The following is a 13,895-nucleotide window of genomic DNA, read 5'->3' on the forward strand; positions in this document are numbered from 1 at the left end:
TGATCCAAAAGGTTCAGTTTTTCACAGCTTTATTCAATTATCCTTGAACAATGCCAGGGTTAGGGGATCCCGCCTCCACGGAGTCAAGAATCTGTGTTTAACTAACCCTTAGTGCTTCACATCTGAGGTTCTGCATCTGCAAATTCAACCAACCACCCATTGTGTAGCACTGTAGTATTTGCTACTGAAAACAATTTCCACTTAAGCTTGATTGAAAAATTCCCATTTAAGGACTGATTCAACCTGTGTGGTTCAAGGGTCAGCTGTATGTGCAGGAATGTCACCTCTCATTTTGCCCATTATTAGCTTCTCTAGGAAGCTTCTCAGGACTTGCTAATGCCTCCTCTTATGGATTATTTTAGACACCAACTCCTCCCTGACCAGATGTTCTCCCTTTGCCCTCCCTCCCCCTCTTCTGATGGATGGGTTTGGATGTTTGTTAAGGGAATTGCTTTCATTAAGTCCTCAATCTCTGTCCTCATCAGGATGGGCTTTCAAAGCACAGTCTCCCAACAAAGACCTACTGTATACTACAGGGCACTATACTCAAAATGTTGTAATAATCTAGAAGAGAAAGAATCTGAAAAAGTACATCTATGTGTAGATACATGGATGTTTATAGATATAGGTCTGAATCACTTTGATGAACATCTGAAATGAACACAACATTGCAAATCAACTGTACTTCACTTTTTAAAAAATTATGGGACTTTATTTTTTCTAATGTAAGTATTTAAGAATATGCCTTCTCCTTAAGAAATGCTATTTATATCCCTTATGTTTTAATACATGACAGGGATATTATCATTCCATATAAACATATTCTAATACCATTATGATTTTTTTTCTCATTTCCTAAATGCTTAGAAAGTGCTCCTATGCTTTCTTTCCAAGTTATCTCCTTGTTATTGGTTTGCAACTTAATTGCATTGGTAAAGTAGGCACATTTTGAAAAACTAAAGGTTTATTCTTCCCCCAACCGGCACCAAAGAAAAGCAAAAATCTACCCCATTCTAAGAGAGCAATGCTGTAGAATAACTACAGACCTATTACTTTTCTGAATGTTTGTTCAAAACTTCCCAAGTTTCCTCTATAAGAAACTGAGTCTGAGTTTCTCAGTCTAATATTCTACACGGAGAGCACAAAGACACCGCAGGTTGCTGACAAGAGCCCTGTTGCTGGTTTGCGGCCTCAGGTTAAATACTCTGCCCTTGTAAACCAGTTTCTCCCCCATAAAACAGGGGGAATGACAGTGCCTACTTCATCTGGTTGTTTTGTGAATCCAAAGAGAACATGTGTGCCTACCGCCTGATGCTTTGTAAACACTCAATACTTGCTAGCAACTCCTAAGTCCGTGATTAACTATTGTTAAACCCTCTCATTGTTTTGCCAAGTCCACCAAGAGTAACATAACATTGTTTGCTACTTTTATTGACTTTTCACAAGATTTTGTTCTGGGGTCAAGACTAGGTGAGGTCAATGAAGACTCCTAGTTATTGATGTTTAAATGAACTGCTTTCAAGTGCCCAATAGGCAGAAGAGGCAGCAACAGTCTCCTGAAGAGTGGATAATCTCTAGAGAGTAAAATAGGGCCAAGGCATTTAAACTGGGGCAAGAACAATGGGGCCCCTGAGGGTAATGATTGGGACTTTTTGCTCCTGAACCTTTGGCTTTACCTGTGGGTGAAGAAGGAACAAGTGGAGACATTAAAACAATCAGGGCAAGGTTCATTTGTGCCATATATTAGAATCATGGACTTGGAGAATAGACTTGTGGTTGCCAAGGGGGAGAGGGTGGGAGTGGGATGGATTGGGAACTTGGGGTTAATAGATGCAGACTATTGCCTTTGGAATGGGTAGGTAATGAGATCCTGCTGTATAGCACTGGGAACTTTGTCTAGTCACTTATGATGGAGCATGATAATGTGAGAAAAAAGAATGTATACATGTATGTGTAACCGGGTCACCATGCTGTACAGTAGAAAATTGACAGAACACTATAAACCAGCTATAATGAAAAAAATAAAAATCAAAAAAATAAAAATATATACAAAGACATTAAAAAAAAAAAAAAAACCAGTTGGGGCAATTGTAGAAATTTAGACACAGGGGCAGGAGTCTCACACATCTCTGCGTGTAGGTATGCTTTAAGGCTCCACATAGGCAAAGCCAGATTTGCCTTAATTGGAGTTTGTAATTGACCCCAGAATACAAGGAAAGTATTCCACTGGGCACCTGAGTTCTAAAGCATAAACACTGCTGAGATTTGAGTATGGAAAAATTACAAGCAAGTATTGCCAGGACCCCCAGAGTCATGACCTAAGAGTTCCTTTCTGAAATACGACACCAGGGGGTGGAGGGGGGGAGTCCCATAATTACAACCATCTTAAATCTAAAACAGTTATCTTTGGCTCATGTTATTAAATATTTAAAAATTTCATTTGAAATAAGAATAGTTGCCATTTGATGAGTGCTTATACTAGATGCCAACTCTCTCTTATATCTTTGCAATATTATTCCATTTATTTGTCCATAAAGGAGCGATAATCATCATTCATGTTTTACCAGTGAGAGACGTGAGAACCAGAAAGTTTAATTAAGTTGCTGAAAATCACAGGGCTGAGAGAAGCCAAACAAAGATTTGAACCAGATTTGCTGGCTCCAAAGCCTGTGCTCCTAATCAATACACAGGAGAGTTCACAGCCATCCTGTGAAGGTCACTGTTGGAGCAAATCACCCAAATCCAAACAAAACTTGGTTTTACATAGCACACATGCATCTAGTCAGTGCATCTAAAGAAGTTTTTGAATAGTCAGGCTCTAAAGACAGTAGAGATCTAAAAATTGACTGAAGAACTGCAGAGGCAAGCTCCACAAGAAAACAGGAATGAAAGGAAGTGAATTTGGGGTCTAGGGCTACTTTTCTCTTTTGGCCAATTTTGGAGGCAAGCAGTCAAGAGGCTAACACAAGCTGTGGACAGTGCTCTGGGGCTCAGAAGATGACAAAAGTCAGGATCCATCAAGAAAAACCAAAGCACAATGAACCTTATTATTTGGACTGGAACTGGAGGAAGAGTGCACCATAAAAGAAATAGGGGCTTGAAAGTAGACATGCCCTAGAGGTACTTTATTATAATTTCAAATTCCCCCAACTTGTGAAATGATGTAAAGGTAATTCTGAATTGCTAATGAGCCAACAAACCTGGTGGAAATGAATATACTTCTCTGAAAATAGATAATATCACTGTAGGCCTGAAATTATATCTGCAAATTATTTTGCAAATACAACATCCATGAGATAATTTTTAAAAAGTAGCTCAATAGAAGGACTTAAGACAATATGAATGATAGCTTGTCAGCAAAAAAAAAAAAAAAAGTAGGCAGTAGAGGTATACTCATGGAAGCTCCAGATAAAAGAGTAATTAGACACAAACTTTAAGATAACTCTACTTACAGTGTCTAAAATTGAGGGAAAAAAAGATAAGGTCAAGAATTTTAACAGAAGATGAGAAGCTACAGAACTGAATCAAATGGAAACCCTAGAAGCAACAAACATGGTGTTCTAAATTAAGCTCAGTAAATGGGTTAGTTTCACTGCAGATTATATACAGCCCAAGAAAGAATTAATTAACTGAAAGCTCTATTAGAAGAAAATATTCAGAAAGAAGAATTAAAAAGATGAAAAATTAAAATTTCAAAAGAGCAGGAGTTCACATTGTAGTGCAGTGGGTTAAGAATCCAACTGCAGCAACTTAGGTCACTGGGGAGGTGCAGGTTCAATGCCTGGCATGGCACAGTGGGCTAAAGGATCTGGTGTTGCCACAGCTGCTGCATAGGTCATAGCTGTGGCTCGGATTCAATCCCTGGCCCAGGAACTTCCATACGCTGTGGTAGCAGCCGTAAAATTAAAAAAATTGTTTTTTTCAAAAGACGGATTAGGAGTTCCTGTTGTGGCTCAGCAAGTTACGAACCTGACTAGTATCCATGAGGACATGGGTTCAGTCCCTGGCCTCGCTCAATGGATTAAGGATCCGGCATTGCCGTGACCTGTGGTGTAGGTCACAGACGTGGCTTGGATCCGGTGTTGCTGTGGCTGTGGTGTAGGTAGTTCTTTGAAAATACTAATAAAATTGCTAAAGTGACGGTGAGATGGATTTTAAAAGAGGGAGAGAAGCAATAAATATGCAATGTAAGGGATGAAAAGGGGCAAAACTACTGATCCTACAGAGACTAAGAAGATAGTAAGTAAACATGGCTTAGAGCAATCAACTTGAACATTTTCATGACTTGGATATCTTTGTAGAAGAAAATGTCTTACCAAAATTGACAGAAAATAGACTTAAAACTATTAAAAACTGAATCCATAATTAAAAGTTTTCCTTCAAAGAAAACTCTAGGCTCAGATGACTTTACAGGCAAATGTCACTAAATTCTTAAAGAAGAAATCATTCCATGATGACACAAACTCTCCCAGAGAAAAAAGAAAAAGAGGTAAATATCTCCAATTCCTTTCCAAGGGCTTTCTTAGCAAAAGCTAACAAGGTCACCTCAAAATAGAAAAATTCTATTCACTTATTCACGATCATTGGGGTAGAAATTCCCCTCGCCCGCATGAAATTGCACATTGAATTATAACAAGTAATGCATCACTATTGAGCTGTGTTTATTTCATTAACACAAGGCTGGCTTGACTTCTGAAAATGAGTGTAATTTAGTACTACTAATAGAAAAGAAAAGGAATCAAATAGTAGAACTATCTCAATAAGCCACAAAAAACTTTTTTTTTTTTTTTTTTTTTTTTTTTTTTTTTGTCTTTTGTCCTTTTAGGGCTGCACCTGCGGCATATGGAGGTTCCCAGGCTAGGGGTCTAATCAGAGCTGTAGCTGCCGGCCTACGCCATAGCCACAGCAACATCAGATCCGAACCGTGTCTGCGACCTACACCATAGATCACGGCAACTTGGGATCCTTAACCCACTGAGTGAGGCCAGGGATCGAACCGGCAACCTCATGGTTCCTAGTTGGATTTGTTTCCCCCGAGCCACTATGGGAACTCCCACAGAAAACGTTTTATAAAATTCAGCTACAATTTCTGATTTCAGTCCACAATAACAACAAAAATTAATACCTATAGAGTTAACAAACTAAGAATAGATGGAAAATTCCTTAATCTGATAAAGGACCTACCAAAAATCCTAGTTTTGAAATCAGGAATAAGACAAGGATGCCCACCATTACTGCTCTTATTTAACATCGCAGTTAAAATTCCAGCTGGTAAGTCGAGAAAAGAAAGATGTAAGCATTGCAGAGGTTGGGGAAAAAAGAAATAGCCCTCAATCACATGATATTGCTGAATTACTGTGTACATAGGAGATAAAAATAAAGCTACAGCGACATTATTAGAGTGAATAGGTTTGTTTAATCCAACACCTAGAGAAAAAAAATCTAACAAATGATATGCAAGGTCTCTGTGCAAAAGAATATGAAACATGATTGATATAAAGTAATGGGAAATCTAATCAGAGGAACATACATAAGCTCAAGGATCAGAAGACAGTATTGTTGATGTATTTGTTCTCCAAACTGGCCTACATATTCTAAGCAATTTCTGTCCATACGCTAAGAGGTGTGTGTGTGTGTGTGTGTGTGTGTGTGTGAGAGAGAGAGAGAGAGAGAGAGAGAGAGAGAGAGAGAGGGAGAGAGAGAGATCTGACAAGCTGATTCTAAAATGATAATAAAAAACAAAGAACTAGGAATAGAAGGTTGTCTTGAGGAAGAAAAAGTTGGGAGTCAAGCCGCCTCCTCCAGCCATCAAAGCTTAGGATAAAGCCACAAGTACTAAAAGTGTGAGACTGACCCAAGGAGAGACAGACGGATGGAAACAACAGTTACCCAAGAAATGACTTGGACCAGGGCCGGAAGAGACACCTAACCTTGGTCACTTGTGCAGTGGCTTCTCAGAGTCAGCCTTCAGCATCTCAGGGGTGGTGGGTGGGTGGCTGGAATTTTTCCCCAGGTAATTCTAATCTGCAGCTGGGTTTGAAAAATACCGCCCCCAACACACACACACACACACACACACACACACACACACACACACACACACTCTCACACACACCCCAACCCCTCTCTTTCCTCCCTAAGCTTGGATGAGCAATGCCGTTTTTTATTTAAGACCCACTGGGAGATTGGAGAATGCGATTATATCACAAACAATGTTACAATCCCTTTTAGATTTTCTCTCTTTCCCCCAGATTCTACTCCCTGAAGCCGGGGCTCCTTCCCACCCCTCCCCGCTCTAGTCAGAGTCTCTTCCTTTCCTCCTTTCTGTGCTCCTGTTATTATTATTTTACTTTGGAGAACAATTTCTCCCTTCCCTCAGTTCCTCTAACCTACGTCTCTATCACTACCCTTGTCTAGCAAACAAAAACTTTTTTTTTTTTTTGCTTTTGAGGGCCACACCTGTGGCATAGGGAGGTCCCCAGGCTAGGGGTCAAAATGGAGCTGCATCTGTGACCTACACTACAGCTCATGGCAATGCCGGATCCTCAACCCACTGCGAGAGGCCAGGGATCGAACCCGCATCCTCATGGGTCCTATTGGAGTTTGTTACTGCTGAGCCACAAAGGGAACTCCAACAAAACCCTTTTTGAGGATTCACTCTGATAATGGAAAATACATTTAATGGCACGTTTTCCCATCACAGACTGCTGTGTGTGGCTTGGAAATTCTTTCCCTGGGTGTATTTTTGGTGCTGTGGTGAAGACCCTGTGAGCGTGGGGCTGTGCTCCCCATGTGCTGCTCCACCCACCCTCGTGATTCGGGGTTCCCCACACTCACTCTCTTAGTGCAGAGGTGCCCCAAGGCACTAACACCTTGGCATCCTCCATTGTGGGCTGTGACCTCTGCCCTCCTGCAGGGCCCGACACTTAGAAGGGTCCTGCGCTTGGGTTAATGCTCTGCTGTCATCATTTTGAAATTCTGAGTTATTAATGAACGAGGGGCTCCACATGTTCAGTTTGCCCCTGGGCTCTGCAGACGATGTGGTCAGCCATGTGCTGTGGGACAGGCTTGCTTGATTGGACAACAAAAAAGAAAAACCTCCAGGCTGAGTGCTGTGTGCCATACTTTCTCTGGTTTCTGAGAAACCATTTCCTCTTTTCAAGTTTCAGTCGTCCCCCCAGGGTTTAGCAGCTGGGTGTGTGCTTGCTGCTTTTCTGAATCTCTGATGTTCATTTCCTGCCCACTTACAAGTGTTTTCACAGCAGCCAAAGGGGGCTCTTCAGCACCTGGCCCCAAGCTCCAGCCCTGGCCTTGGCGCCTTTCCCCTGTCCCTTCATTCTGCTTCTGCTCCCACCTTGAACATGACCCACTGCCTGCTCCAGCCCTCCTCCCAGAGGCAGCCCTTGGATCCCATGGAACGCCCTCTGGCACCAGAACATGCCATGCTTCTCGCCTCTGTGCCCTGTCATGTGCTTTTCCTTCTGCCAGCATGCTCTTCCATCCATAGCAGCCACACTCCTTCTGGCTGTCATCCCTATCGGCCTTGTCAGCTTCTGCACGGAGTGCCTCAGGCAGAAATTGTCACCCACTGGCTCTTGTGCCTATGGCTTTGCGGACATCCTCTCTCATGGCAGGTGACACAGTCGAGCTGACAGACCTCTTCCCTTTTTCTGGATAAGTCAGTTCTTGACTTAGAATACAAGTTGGTCACGCCTTCTAGAAAGATCTCCCTGAGGACTTGCACTTCCCTCATCGTAGCACTAATCGCATTCTAACATGCTCTCCCCTTATTTTTTAAACCTACTGCTTGCATGGTTAAGAATGTTTGTTCTGTACATAAAAAATATTTCTGAAATGAAAGACAAATAAATAAAATAAACATGTTAATTTAAATATATATTTTATTTTAATATATAATTAAAGATATATTTTAATTTAGTTATTTTAAATATATATAATATATTATTTAATATATAGTTAATTTAAATATCTGTCTCTCTCTCTCTCTCTGAAATGATTTATGCGCTCAGGTCCTGAGCCCACAACCTGGGTTTGCTTAAGCAGCCCCAGTAGTGTCATCCTTGACTTGAGGTTGTACTCTTCAGAGCAGGGTGACAGAGGTGACGAGGTGGGGAGCTGGGCTGCCACTCACTCAGGCCCAAGAGGATGAGTTTCCCTTTATGTCATAATAAACCTCATATTGTTGCCTAGAGAGTGACAGAAAGTAATGCTAAATTCATAAAAATGTAACTGTGTGCCAAGTATATAGAATTATAATAAGCATCACAGGAGAGCTGGAACTTTGGGTACCAGCTTTTCAAGAGCTGCTGTTCTGACAGTAGGGGTGGGCCTGGCCCTGAGGCCTGGTGCTTTAATCAGTCCTCTTTCCTGTCCTCACTGTCACCCTTCTCCCATGAGCCTGGGCTCCCATTTTCTACCTCTCATGGTGCAACATCTCCCCTGGGAACCAGCAGGGGGGTATCTTTCTTTTGAGGAGTTTCCTGCTCCCTGTCTTGTGGTGGGCATTTTCCTTCTTGTGCCTCCAACTGTTTTCTGAAGCTCCCTTCTTCCAAGAAACCAACTCCCCGTTAGAAGAAGATGAAATTTCTCTTCCCTCTCCTGTCCACGTGCTCCTTTTAAGAGACCGGTTCCCCTTCTCTGCAAAGGATCCCCAGCTGGACAAGGTGCTCTCTCTGCCAAAGGTGCTGAGGACATGACCAGTCTCAGTGCACTGAGGATGGAGAGAAGACGCTCAGTGGAACTGAGCGCTGAGCGCTTACTGTAAGTGCGTGCTATGCTAGGAAGTTACAGGGAAATCAATTCGGGATTCATAAATATAAAGAAGAATGCTGTTGCAGGCAGAGCTAAGCTCCATTAAAAATGGAATAGGACGCCTTTTGAGAGAGTGAACTCCCTATCATTAGAAATGTTCATGTGTAGGCCGAACATACCAGGGCTAACAGAGAGGGAATTCTTGCATGGGGAAGGAGCTTAGGGAGAGAGAGCTTTTATGGTTTCTCCTGACTTTCAAGCTGCTACAGTTTCATTATAGGGTTCTAACCTTGTAATACAGTTTATATTTCAAAATACTGTTCTTAATTAGTTGTTTCTCTAAACTCCTTCTGAAGTAAACTAGCTTCATACAGTGGTAATTAGTTTATTGGTAGAAACAATGGCAGCATCTGAAACATGCGTATCTTTTGTATATGTGGCAAAGACACAAGAAAGACTGACGATTATTGTTCCTGCACTGGTTTCCAGAAATGAGATCTTCTAGTATCCCTGTGAGGATGTAACAGTAACTTAACCAGGTTAATAAATAACAGGAGAATAAAGACACATTTATTAATATGGAATACTTAAAAAGTGCTGGAGCCAGATTAGTCAGTCTTCAGACAATGGAGCATGGGTTTCTCATTAACTGATCTTCTTACAACTGGAGGGCACCCAGAAGGCAAGATTACATTTAAGAGTGAAAACAGAGACTTCTCCAAATCACAGTTGATGCTCTTGGAGTGGTGGCTCTGCTGGGGCACAGAGCCTGGGACATCTAGTAGACCTGACCATATGTGGCCATGTGCAGGGCATGCTGGTGAGAACATGACTTCTTTATGGTTTAGATGTAATAATCAAAATATGATTATAGCAGCTCGGCCAGATACAGTCTAATTTTATCCCCTAAAAATCCTGAGCTAGGTGGGTGGTTCAAAGATAGTACAGTTGTGTGAAGAAACCATCAAGAACACAGCCTTCTTTTAACTTCAGAACTGCCAACTTTAGTTTGTGAGTTTTGCCCTCAAGGCCCAAGACCACCTCAGGCCTTCAGTTGTTTCTGGAAAGAAAGAAGAAAGAAGTGACCTAGAGGGGGGAAAAAATGCAGCCTATTCCAGGAAAGTGAAACTTTCCAAGAAATTCCAGAGGACTAAGGCTTATGTCTCATTGGCTTGAACTGTGTTCCATGCCCAGTTCTTGCTGTAATAGAGACTGGAAAAATATAATATTTCAGCTGGGCTCATCACTTCCCCAAACTTAGGGTTTGTTAGTAGAGAAGAGGGCCGATGCACGTGGGGAGGCAGCTGGTGGCAGTGACTGACATCATAGCGTGACGGGCTAGACCTTGCTCCTTTCTTGTTTCTTGTACTCTTGGACGGGAGCATCTCCACCATGGACTTTGAGCTTCCAAGATGCTGTTACCTGATAGACATTGTGAGGATCTTATAAGGCTGTCCTTGGCCCATCCATGTTGAACAAAGGTAAAACTCTGAAATTTCTCTGTCTTCAGGACATGAGCAAGAATTGGCCCACTCGGACCCTCCACGTCCTCCAGGGGCTTTGCGGGGAACATGTGTGAATACTCTCTAGTAGAAAAGAGTCCTGACCCATCAGCCTTGTGGTGATTTCCTTCCCACGTTTCCCCCAGACCTAAGCAGAGTCTCTTCTTACTGGACACGTTGGGCTTGCTGTCTGTTATCATCGATTGAAACAGCAAGCACTCCTGTTTCGAACAGACCCATACCTTGAGATGTGTTTAAGCCAAGGAGGAGGTCCTACCATTAAATGAGAAGAGATTTATGGCTCTCCTGACATCCCAGTGAGATTGCTGTCTGGCAGCACTCAGGAGGAAACGACCGAAGACAGAACTCTAACATTTTAGAGCAGTCAGAGACACAGACTGACAGAGACAAAAACGTCCATCCCAGCCCTGGCTGCTAGATCCCTTCTCCCACCTGCCATTCTTTGGTGTCTGACATACGTCTGTTCTTTAGTTCACTCATCTGTAAAATAAAATCAATAGTCACATACCTCACATGGTTTTGGGAGGAGTAAACAGACTTGATAGTTAGATCTACCTGGTACATCATAATACAGAGATGTTGGCTATCATTACGACTAGTTATCTCCTGTTTGCAAAGGTTCCGAGTCCCTCAGTCTTGCTCGATGGCCAGTGCACATCTCAAAGGAGCACAACAAAGGGCCGGCAGGGACATTAAGTTTGAAGTCAGGACTTTGGTTCTTGTCACCAGCACCAAGATACGTCTCCTATCACAAGTCATGGGATTATCCCCCAAGTAGGTCAGTGTGGCATGAAATACATGATCTGGGATAGAAATTACTTTTCTGATCCATTTTTATGAATTGCTGATGCCTTTTCTGCTTGCATTTTCATCTTCAGTACATGTGCTTGGTTTCCTTCCTTTTGAAAGATGCGGTGAACTTCACACACTAGTCCTTTGTTGCAGATGTATAAGGCACATCTCACACAAAGACATATAGGCAATAGAATTCTGATACCAAGTCAACTTAAAAAAAAAAAACCTCTTTAATTGGAAAATACTTTAATTTTCTAAACAATGTCATAGTAGTTGGCTACATTTTGAAATTATCTTTGTCTTGTTTGGTACTTGAATGGCATGAAAAATTTCCCTCCACTGCTTCCTTACTCTCTCCCAAGGGTCATTTTCTCTGCTCTTTTATCTGTCCTGCCTGACCTCTGCCCTGCCTGGTTCTGCTGTTTCCACAGACTTCTGAATCTAATTAATGTCTTAGTAGCTATATAAGTGAATTATGTAGGCAGGAGGATGCTGGAAACTTTGAGGAAGGTACATTCCTTAGGGAATATGAAATCTGGTTTTGTACCAAAAAAATAAATAAATAAATAAAATTAAAAAAAAGACTGCTCATGGAGTGGATAGAATGTTAGTAAAGTGTAAACCACGGGTAACATTCTTCTACTCATTAGGTATCTGTTGCCTGATGACTAGATGACTAGATACAACCTTAGGAGTGTCTCTTTTAATGTCTGGGTAATAATCAGCCGTCATGGAATCTGGCTGAGGGAACAGAGAGTCCAAATACGCCACCAGAGCAAATTGGCCTCCACCACAGCACTGGGGTACAGGCCCCCACCTCTCCTCCCTATCCCTTTTCTAGCCAGTTCGCAAGCAAGTATGTCCTTAGAGGATCTTGGAAATGACCCTGGTGGAACATTCTCAAACTCTCCAGAACGTGGGCAGGAAAGGGGGAGGGGCCTGAGTGCTGAAGTTCTCCGCCAGAGGATACTGCCAGAGAGCCCAAGGCAGAGATGGTCCCTATGCCCCACGTTTCCATGGAAACATAGAAGGAGTGATGACAGCCAGCACAGCCACACCATCTGCTCAAGACCTGGTGAATGATGAAAAAAATAGAAAAAGAAAGGCACCTCAGATCTCAAGCTTAGAACTGCTCTGAGATAGCAGTGGAGAGGAAAGGCCTGAGACACTTGAACTCCTAGGTGAATTAAAACCAGAGCTGGCCTGGGGCTGGATATATTAGCATGTCATTTGCAGGCAGAGAACCTAGAGGGCTGATCCTTCCACCCCAAGATACGGTTTCACACACCCAAGAAGCCTCAGGAAGGAGAAGCAGACTGCATGCTGGACCAGGAGGGGAGTATGGTGACAAATAGTGCTGGTGGAGGTGGGGCTGGGCTTCCATCACCTTCCAGCAGGACCACCCACACAGCTGGCTTTTGGCCAGGCCTATCCTTCCAGGGGAAGGGGGGGATTGTAAAAGGAAAATTCCCACCTGGTCACAAAAGACCTCTGCATGGCAGCCAGGTCTGCAGAATAAAGCCAGAATTAATAAAGCTATGTAAGGTCTCTCCTCTCTCAGTTTCTATCCAAAGGGAGATCTTCGTTGGATGCCACATTGGCTTCTGGGCCTATTTAGGAGGTTTCCTATTCCAGGTTGGTGGAAAGTGAGTGGGGCCTTTGTGTGAACTTGTATGCCTGCGCCTGACTGAATAGGATCCATTTCTCAGGGCCTTTCCTTCATAGATGTAGCCGAAACAAACAAACCTGACCTCAGAAGCCCAGCTGCCTCCCCAGTGCCTCTCTGGAGCTTGGCACTATGGGTTTCAGCTTCCTGTAGTATTGCCTCATTTATCTCAGAAGTCCCTCCAATCTCAAGGCCTTTACTATGCACTGAGGTTACATCAGCTTCACTGGCAATACCAGTGTTTTTTTTTGTTTTGTTTTGTTTTTTGCTTTTTAGGACCGCACCTGTGGCAAAGGGAGGTTCCCAGGCTAGGGGTCAAATTAGAGCTATAGCTGCCAGCCTACACCACAGCCACAGCAATGCCAGATCCGAGCCTCGTCTGTGACCTGCACCATAGCTCATGGCAACACTGGATCCTTAACCTACTGATTGAGGCCAGGGATTGAACCCGCAACCTCGTGATTCCTAGTCAGATTCCTTTCCGCTGCACCACGATGGGAACTCTGGAAACACCAGTTTTTAATCTTTAATTTAGGTAGTCTCTTGTCCCTTTATCAAAACAGAAACAAAAACCCAAACCACCTCCCTTTTATAGAGTTCCCTTGTGGCTCAGCTGGCTGAGGATCCAGCGTCGTCACTGCTGTGACTCAGATCACTGCTGTGACACATGTTTGGTCCCTGACCCAGGAATTTCCACATGACATGAGTGTGCCCTCCCCCACCAAATTCTCCCTTTTAGTTTTGGCCTTTGCATCCCAGGAAGTGCGAGCCTTTGTCTTTTCGTGCTTTCTATTAGAGTAAAAATTCTAGCAATTAGGAGTTCCTGTCGTGGCTCAGCAGTTAATGAATCTGACTGGGAACCATGAGGTCGCAGGTTCAATCCCTGGCTTTGCTCAGTGGGCAGTGAGTTAAAGATCCGGCGTTGCTCTGAGCTGTGGTGTAGGTTGCAGATGTGGCTGGCAGCTGCAGCTCCGATTAGACCCCTATCCTGGAAACCTCCATATGTTGTGGGTGCGGCCCTAGAAAAGGCAAAAAGACATAAAATAAATTTTTGGCAACTAGATTAAGCGCTTGTTTTGGTATGTGTACCTAGGGACTGGAGGATAATGGGAACATCTTAGCAAATCAGATATTAATAA

At 43.0% G+C, this 13,895-nt stretch overlaps 1 protein-coding gene across 9 annotated transcripts in view; it reads left to right on the top strand.

Annotated features, from left to right (window-relative positions):
- AFF3 (AF4/FMR2 family member 3) overlaps positions 1-13,895 on the top strand; it is a 594,726-nt gene that overhangs the window by 21,122 nt on the left and 559,709 nt on the right. The window contains exon 2 of one of the 9 annotated variants that reach the window (XM_021088184.1): positions 12,652-12,725. The exons of the other annotated variants lie outside the window; for them this stretch is intronic. The gene's annotated coding sequence lies outside the window, so the exon portion shown is untranslated. The remainder of the gene's footprint in view (positions 1-12,651; positions 12,726-13,895) is intronic. 9 annotated transcript variants of the gene reach the window in all.

This window comes from Sus scrofa, chromosome 3, assembly GCF_000003025.6.
Source record: "Sus scrofa isolate TJ Tabasco breed Duroc chromosome 3, Sscrofa11.1, whole genome shotgun sequence".
Classification (NCBI taxonomy): domain Eukaryota; kingdom Metazoa; phylum Chordata; class Mammalia; order Artiodactyla; family Suidae; genus Sus; species Sus scrofa.